The following is a 9,767-nucleotide window of genomic DNA, read 5'->3' as shown; positions in this document are numbered from 1 at the left end:
CAAGCCTCAGGCTAGATCACAACTCAAAGTATATATAATATTTTGGAATCAACCACAACCCTGTATAGCTAACTCCAACATTACTGCATATAGAGTGTCTATGGTTGTTCCGAAATATATATATAGATGGGTCGATATGATATGTCAAAATATTGTATTCATGTCTATGGTATCCCAAGATTATATAATATATTAGAATACATGTATAATACAATATGAGTTAGCTAGGATATGATTAATATAGATTTGTTACCAATTTTCACGTAGCTACAACAAGAAAAATTATCCAATCTTGTTTTACCCATAACTTCTTCGTTTTAAATCCGTTTTGAGTGTTTCAAGTTGCTATGGTTTCATATTAAACTTAAGTTTATGAATCTAAACAGAAAAATTATAAGTTTATAGTCAGAAATACAGGTTACAAGTCATTTTTGTAAAGGAAGTCATTTTAGTCGAAAGAACGACGTCTAGATGACGATTTTGGAAAACATACTTCCACTTTGAGTTTAACCATGATTTTTGGATATAGTTTCATGTTCATAAGAAAAATAATGTTTCCAGAAGAACAAATTTTAAATCAAAGTTTTTCATAGTTTTTAATTAACTAACCCAAAACAGCCCGCGATGTTACTACGACGGCGTATATCCGGTTTTACGGTGTTTTTCATGTTTCCAGGTTTTAAATCATTAAGTTAGCATATCATATAGATATAGAACATGTGTTTAGTTGATTTTAAAAGTCAAGTTTGAAGGATTAACTTTATTTGCGAACAAGTTTAGAATTAACTAAACTATGTTCTAGTGATTACAAGTTTAAATCTTCGAATAAGATAGTTTTATATGTATGAATTGAATGATGTTATGAACATTATTACTACCTTAATTTTAGTAGGTAAACCTACTGGAAATGAGGAAAATAGATCTAGCTTTAAAGGATCCTTGGATGGCTTAAAAGTTCTTGAAGTAGAATCATGACACGCAAACAAGTTCAAGTAAGATTTCCACTCGAAATAAGATTGTTATAGTTATAGAAATTGAATCAAAATTTAAATATGAGTATTACCTTGTATTAGAAAGATATCTTACTGTAAATAAGAAAGATTTCTTGAGGTTGGATGATCACTTTACAAGATTGGAAGTAAGCTAGCAAACTTGGAAGTATTCTTGATTTTATGAAACTAGAACTTATAGAATTTATGAAGAACACTTAGAACTTAAAGATAGAATTTGAGAGAGATCAATTAGATGAAGAAAATTGAAGAATGAAAGTGTTTTTAGGTGTTTTTGGTCGTTGGTATATGAATTAGATATAAAGGATGTGTAATTTTGTTTACTTGTAAATAAGTCATGAATGATTACTAATATTTTTGTAATTTTTATGAGATATTTCATGCTAGTTGCCAAATGATGGTTCCCACATGTGTTATGTGACTCACAAGGGCTGCTAAGATCTGATCATTGGAGTGTATATACCAATAGTAAATACATTTAGAAGCTGGGTATTGTACGAGTACGAATACGAGTGCATACGAGTAGAATTGTTAATGAAAATGAATGAGGATGTAATTGTAAGCATTTTTGTTAAGTAGAAGTACTTTGATAAGTGTCTTGAAGTCTTTCAAAAGTGTATGAATACATATTAAAACACTACATGTATATACATTTTAACTGAGTCGTTAAGTCATCGTTAGTCGTTACATGTAAGTGTTGTTTTGAAACCTTTAGGTTAACGATCTTGTTAAATGTTGTTAACCCATTGTTTATTATATCTAAATTGATGTTAAATTATTGCATTATCATGATATTATGATATATTAATATATCTTAATATGATATATATATACAATTAAATGTCGTTACAACGATAATCGTTACATATATGCCTCGTTTCGAAATCCTTAAGTTAGTAGTCTTGTTTTTACATATGTAGTTCATTGTTAACATACTTAATGATATGTTTACTTATCATAATACCATGTTAACTATATATATATATATATATATATATATATATATATATATATCCATATATATGACATCATATAGTTTTTACAAGTTTTAACGTTCGTGAATCAACGGTCAACTTGGGTGGTCAATTGTCTATATGAAACCTATTTCAATTAATCAAGTCTTAACAAGTTTGATTGCTTAACATGTTGGAAACACTTAGAAAAGTTCGGGTCACTACAGTTATCGAATGCGTGTAATCCAAGATTTTCTTACTTTGTTAACAATTACACCAATTATCCTTGTATGTAATCCACCCCTATTTTAATTAGTCCATGATACATTAATTTATTCACTTGGCCATAATGAATAATCAATTGCCCAATCCAATTGATTAATTAAATGATTGTAAACGATGTCGTATAAATGTCACTAATTGGACATTCGTAATCAATTTAATAATTATTAGATTAACTAATTTGAAGATAGGTTCGACAGGTTCCAATGAATTGTCATTCAATTAGACAATACCCCCTACCTATTAATAGTCAATAGTCCAATGTTCACAAGTGTCGGTCTTTTGTCCAAACTCTAATTATGGTACAAAATCCAATAACCCCATTTTAATATTTAGCCCAACATCACGATTACTTCGGCTCAAATAAGCATAATAATAACTTAGTTACGATACATTAATTGAAAAAGAAAGAACATAGCTTACAGTGATTATTTATCGCGTAGCGTTACACGGACAGAGTTCCGACTTTAAAACCCGTAAAACATTTCTTAGAATAACCCAACTAAACCATAACTTTATTATTAAAATTAACTTAAATTAAGATTATAATATAAATATATATATTATGTTTACAGAGAATGAAAGAAAGAAATGAAAAATGGTGTACATAATTCGCTGAAAACATTGCCTTTTATAGCACTTGGCCAGATTCTGACCTCCATGCGATCGCATGGATTTTGTGCCTTTTGGCCATGCGATCGCATGGCCCTCTGATCCAGCTCATATGCTTTTGTTTTCTAGTTTGCTGACGTTTTATTTAAATATATATATAATTTATATTAATTATATATATATATTATATTATATTCCTGTGCATAGTTGACTTGTAATTTTAGCTCCGTTGACTCGCGCGTTGATGCTCGGTTCATGTCTCAGTTCTGGATTTTCGAACGTCCTTTCGTACGCATAGATATCGTGTACTTTACGTTCCACGGCTCGTACTCTTGTCATTTTTAGACGTTTCTTATCAATAAATGGAACCACTTGAATTATATCTTGTTCATTTAAGCTTTTTGGTCATTTGCGTCTTTAAATCGTCGTTCTTTTGTCTTCGCACTTATTTATTTAAATGAATATTACATAAAAATAGAACAATTGCAACTAAAAGCTTTACATATTGGAAAGATATTGTGCCTAAATATATGTTCATTTGGAGCACTATCAAATATCCCCACACTTGAGCGTTGCTTGTCCTCAAGCAATACAGAACTTGAAATTAAATCACACTTCACTCGAATCATTTTTTTTTATTCTCACACTTTATACATTAGTGATTTTGATACGGCGGTATAAACAATAATAGTAACGACATGATTTACAGTCCCCAATGACTATTAAAAATTTAGATCCTTTAAGAAAATTGGATCTTTATGAAAACATTTGTTCTTTTGAAAATCCATTCTAGCTTTTACCCTAGATAAGTTTTCCGGAATAACCCTTCACCGGTGTTTGCAAATTGTTTTTGTGGGTTTCAGATTTGAAACTTTTAGCTCAAAACTTGCGGTTTTGTGTCACCCACTTGCTAACCTTGTATTAGGAAAGCACACATCCAGTTTACTTGTCCCATATATTACCTTTCAGTAAACTACCGTCCAGTTGTAAAGGAAAGCGATGAACAAGCAACTGTTAAGGCAATGTCTAATGGCATGCATTTGTTCATGGTCCACAACGTGTCAGATGCAATTACTATCCTTTGTAGAAGCAATAGTAAAGATCACCCTATAATTTTTCGATCTGGCACAAGATCCTGTCTCTGACCATGCTATGCAATCACCGTTCTTACGGTTGACACCCGAATTGGTTCAGGTGACCTAATGAATTCCAGGTGAATTCTTAGGATTTTACGTTCAATAGTAAAGAACGCACTGAAAATAGGTTTTCAGAAAACAAATCGACTTTAATTTGATCAAAATATTTTCTCGTTCAAGCTCGAGTTTAGATATCATCGAATTTCATGAGTTTGTAATTCTCAATCTTTTAAGGTCAATCTCAAGGATTGAGTAATATCAGGCTTAAATGCTGATTTTTAATCTTTAAGGAGATTATCCTTTCTGGAGGTCTGATTCATTAGTCTTATCAAGCTAATTTGCACGGCGCCCTCCCCATTTTACGAGACAGATCCTCTCATGGTTAGGATAAGTCTGACCACATGGCGACCCTGTTTGATGCTGAGGTCCGTGGATTTTTTGCTGATTTTAGATATGACTTTTCTAGATTTTTCGTCAACCTACAGCTGGTCTGGACGACAACTTCCTAACCTAAATCAAGAAGCGCGTGTCTTTTTCGAAAGACTTTACTTCCTTTTAATGATGTAATTGATTCATCATGTAGATCCATCTATTCTTTCAAAGGTATTACAATAAATCGGGTAAAACTGATTAGTTTCTTTCAAAGCAAAAGTACCTGCAATAATCTTGTACAAAAATATGTGATATATGTTTTAAAGAACTTGGTAAATTCTTTCCACACTTAACTTTTATTTTTCTTTGCCTTTTTATTCTCCTTTATTCCATTTTAAATGAATTCAAGCGTTTTGGGTTGTTTCTCCATTTATGTTCTCTCTGAGGTAACAATAATTTCGGCATTAACACATAGTTTTATCGTTCATAAATATGTATAAACATGATTTTGAATTCATATAGTTGAAAATGTTTCAAATTTTCACAAAATTTGGCAATTAAACTAAGTGTAAACCCGAGAGAATTTATAATCCTTCCCCACACTTGAGATCATGCAATGCCCTCATTTGCATGAAATCAGACTATAATTATAAATCCATGAGGGTGATTAGTGTAGAAAAGTGATTAAAAATACCGAGTTTGCAATCATATTATTTTATATCACATTTGATATTTTGCGTCTTGTCGTCAAAATTAGTAGTTTTTGCTGAACTTTAATACCAGTCTTTGAAAGTGCGATGTTTTACCCTGTTTTGTACATAAGATAAACTACAAACATATAATATATATATATATATATATATATATATATATATATATATATATATATATATATATATTATTCTATTTTATTATAAAACCTTTATTTATTAAAACAATTTAAATAAATAATTTTTAAAAATTTATTTCCTTTTACTTTAGGTAGTTTCGGTATGTTTACCTAGTCCGTCCCTCGACAAAATTTAAAATTTGTCGTTTTTAACGCGATTGTTTTAAAAGCAAAGATTTTTGGGTTTTTTAATTTTTTTGGTATACTTTAGATCAATAAAATTAAAAATAATGATAACAAAATTTTTCGCCCCGCCCTCGGGTAAAGTAATTTCAGTTTCCTGACCTAGTCTTCAACTTACGATGAATTTTAGAAATCATTTTTTTTAACTTAAAGAAATAAAGTAATTTTTGTTTTTAAATTCACACAAAACTTAAATTTAAAAATGCATATTAATTTCATACAAAACCTACAAAACAAAAATTCAGAATGAGGGGGAGAAAACTAGTTCTTTAGTGTCTGCTAGTGGAAAAGACCAATCGGATTCCATTCTCGGAACTACACGAGAACAGAACAACTAACTCTAGACAGCATTTTCTTTTTAGAACATCTGAATCTCCCCACACTTAGGTAGTTGTGGTGTCGAAATTGTGATTAACTTCATTGTCAATTTCTCTTGGACCATAATCAACTTGCATATCTGAGACTTTTGCTTTAAGCCATTGGTCGGATTCCTGTGTAATATCCACAATTCAACTAGTTTCACCTTTTCTTTAGGCGAAAGATTGGATACTAACCAGTTACATAACTTAAAGTTCCCCTTGGTTCTAGCATCGCGAATCCGTTTAATAAGTTTCTTCATTGAACTGTTAATAACGGGGTCATTTAATTTCGTATCAACAACGGAGTTCTTTGTTATCAGGTCATCATTAGATTTTACTTCATCTTCCCCACACTTAGGAGTTTTATTATTGTTAAGCACTACCGTTGGAGTTGGTAAAACAATATGGTTCTTACCAATCATTTTTATTGGTTCAACGGTTTTGGTTGGTGGAGATTTAGACTTTCGACTCACAAAGGTGATCGATTTTTCATCATTACTAAGTGTCATTCTACCCTCTCTTACATCAAATAACGCTCCGGTGGATGCTAAGAATGGTCGACCTAAAATTAGAGGAATGTTTGAGTCCTCTTCTATATCAATGACAATAAATTCGACTAGAAAGTTTAAATTACCTACTTGAACGGGTAGGTTGTCAGCAATTCCAACTGGGTGCTTAATGGTTTGATCAAAGAGTCTAACACTCATTTTCGTTGGACTTAACTCACCTACTCCTAATCTCTTATATAATGAAAGTGGCATAACACTCACACTCGCACCTAAATCTGCTAGTGCATCATACATGACACAATCACTAAGTAGACAAGGAATAATAAATTCACCCGAATCACCCACCCTGGGTGGAGGTTTTGGTGGAACTGTCTTCACCGGGTTTACTTTTACTGTTTTTGTTTCTTGCACTTTCTTATTCTTCTTCTTTCCAAAGGTATCACAAACTTTATTACCTATTACTTGCTCATACTCAACTCCTTTTCTTGGAAACGGGATGGGTGGTCTATATGGTGCCGCCACTGGCTTTACATACTCGGGTGGTGGTGGTGTTGTAACTTCTTCATTGTTACTCACATCTAAAACCTTCCCATCTTTTGGTGCTGATTTTTCAGAATTTGTTGAAACCATGTTAACATTCTCATTCCGAGGATTTACTTCAGTATTACTCGGTAGCTTTCCTTGTTCCCTCTCACTCATCATGCTAGCAAGAGTACCTACGTGTTTTTCTAGATTTAAAATGGAAGCTTGTTGAGTTCTAAATGACTGATCAAACCTCTCATTTGTTTGGGTTTGACATGTAATAAATTGTGTTTGAGATTCCATTAGCTTTGCCATCATTTCTTCCAGATTTGGCTTTTTCTCTTCGGTTTGTTGTGGTGGTTTATACAAGCTAGGTATTTATTGATTGAAAGTGTTATTTTGAGTTGGTTGGTTATTCGGACCTTGTTGATTGTACGAGTTATTGTTGGGTCCAATTGGATTGTAAAGAATGTTTTGATTTCGATTGAAGTTTGGCCTTGGCGGTTGATAATTATTTTGATAATTATTTCCCGGCCTTTGGTTCATGTAGGAAACATTCTCTCGTTATTCCATCGTTTGTTCAATGTGATAATCTTTTGTTAAGTGTGGTCCACCGCATTGCTCACAACTGATTCGTATTGCGTGAATATCTTTATTCATCTTTTCCATTCGTCTCTCGAAAGCATCTATTTTTGCGGAAACGGAATCAAAGTCATGGCTAGAATCGTCTCTAGCCGCTTTAGATGAACGAAAAATATCTTTTTCCTGGTGCCACTCATACGAGTGGGAGGCTGTGTTATCAATGATTTTGTGAGCTTCGATTGCGGTTTTCTTCATAATGGAAGCACCAGCTGCTTTGTCGATGTCTTTTCGTGTAGCAACGTCGACACCTTGGTAGAATATTTGTACTATTTGATAAGTGTCTAAACCGTGCTGAGGACATCCTCTCAACAACTTTCTGAATCTTGTCCATGCCTCATATAATGTTTCATTTGACTTTTGCGTGAACGTAACAATTTCTCCTTGAAGTCTCACGGCTTTAGATGCCGGAAAGAATCTTTTAAGAAATTTCTCAACTAAAACATCCCATGTGTCAATCGCTCCTTCGGGTAACGATTCTAACCAATCTTTGGCTTCTCCCTTTAAAGTCCAGGGAAACAACATGAGATAGATATGTTCATCCTCAACTTCTCTGATTTTGAATAGAGTACAGATCCTATTAAAGGTTCGAAGATGTTCGTTTGGATCTTCTTTTGGCGTACCACTATATTGGCATTGATTAGTTACCATGTGTAGAATTTGTCCTTTGATTTCATAATCTGGCGCATTAACATCTGGCTTAATAATGGCGTGACCTTGGGCCGTGCGTGTGGCTCTCATTCGGTCTTCTATACTTAGAGGTTCAGTTACTTTCATAATTGAATTTATTGAATACAAATCACTGGAGGATTCTGATTTAACAGTTTGTGGTTCAGGAGGAATGATTAGTGGTTCTGGATCTTGGAATTGTCTTTGAATATCCTTCGGGTTTTCAATTTTGAAGTCGGGTTCAAAAGATGGATTATCGGAAATTTGAATTGGAGTACTTGTTCGACTAGATGATGATTCTAAAGAAAAATCAACGGCGGCAATATTGGCTAGATGTCTTGATCGAGTTACAGGTGGTGAACGTATGAAAGGTGGTGAACGTTTTGCTCGGTGCATTCACTGAATATCCTATTAGAAATTATATAAGTTATCAAATTAATAGACTTTTCTGCTTTTGCCCAAATTTCGAATAGCCAAAAGATGCAGCAGGGAGCCAGGATCCTTTAAGTCGGAAAATCCACAACTCAGCCACTAACAAATACAACTATTACTACGAAGCAGAAAATTTGGATGTCTATCAATTTAACCGCTTAAAATAATTTTTCGCCGAAATTTAAAGAAAATAAAGAAAATTCTATGTCCTAAAAACAAGAACGTAGAAATGAGAAAGAAAAAGCGCGTCGAGAAATAAGAGTCGAAAAACAAACGTCGAAAAATAAAAATATCGAAAAATAATAATAAGAAAGTAAAGCGTCGAAACTTAAAAGTCTAAAAACTAAAAATTAAAACTTGCGTCTAAAGGTATTAAAGCTTAAAGGAATTCTAAAGGAAAAACGGAAATAACTTAAAAGACACTAAAATTTAAAAACTTAGAACGGCGTCGCAAAATTCTAAAACGCCTAAATCTTAATCTAAAGAAAAAGCACTTAAGGGATTTTACGGCAAAGCCTAAAAATCTAGAAATAACTACGGCAAAATACTAAGTTTAAAGCTAATTACGAACGATAAATATACAAATAACGATTAAATGATAAAAATATACAATTTATAAAAAGAAACAAAAAATGATAAAATTACTTATTTTTATAAAAATATTATTTTTATATTATTATTTTATAAAAGTATTAATTTTATAATTAATAAAACTAATTAAAACTTATAATTAATTAAAACTAAACTTAAACTAATTATATTAAATAAAAACCCTAATTAACTAATTAATTAATAATAATAATTATTAAACACAAACCCTAATCGTACTGTACGAGGTTTCAGCCATGTCAGAAGATACCATGCGGTCGCATGGCTTTATACCTTCATTCTCATGCGATCGCATGAGAGTGCAAGTTCAGTTTTTGTGCAGGTTCAAACGATGCGGATTCAGTTTTTTTTTATTTATTTAATTTATACATTTTACAAAATTAATACATAAAAATATTTAAAATTATATTTTTAAGAACTTAATAAAAAAAATACTTTTATAAAATATATTTTCTTTTTATTTAAATACTTAAATAGATATATGTATATACATATATATATATATATATATATATATATATATATATATATATATATATATATATATATATATATATATATATATATATATATATATATATATATGTATAT

At 31.6% G+C, this 9,767-nt stretch overlaps 1 non-coding gene across 1 annotated transcript; it reads left to right on the top strand.

The window, feature by feature from the left end:
* The first annotated feature begins 7,752 nt into the window (after positions 1–7,752).
* LOC139894765 (small nucleolar RNA R71) lies at positions 7,753–7,859 on the top strand. The gene has a single exon (XR_011775250.1). It is a non-coding gene; the product is annotated as a small nucleolar RNA R71 (small nucleolar RNA).
* Positions 7,860–9,767: the final 1,908 nt, after the last annotated feature.

Source organism: Rutidosis leptorrhynchoides, chromosome 2 (assembly GCF_046630445.1).
Source record: "Rutidosis leptorrhynchoides isolate AG116_Rl617_1_P2 chromosome 2, CSIRO_AGI_Rlap_v1, whole genome shotgun sequence".
Lineage (NCBI taxonomy): Eukaryota > Viridiplantae > Streptophyta > Magnoliopsida > Asterales > Asteraceae > Rutidosis > Rutidosis leptorrhynchoides.
This window is presented reverse-complemented; position numbering and strand designations above follow the sequence as displayed.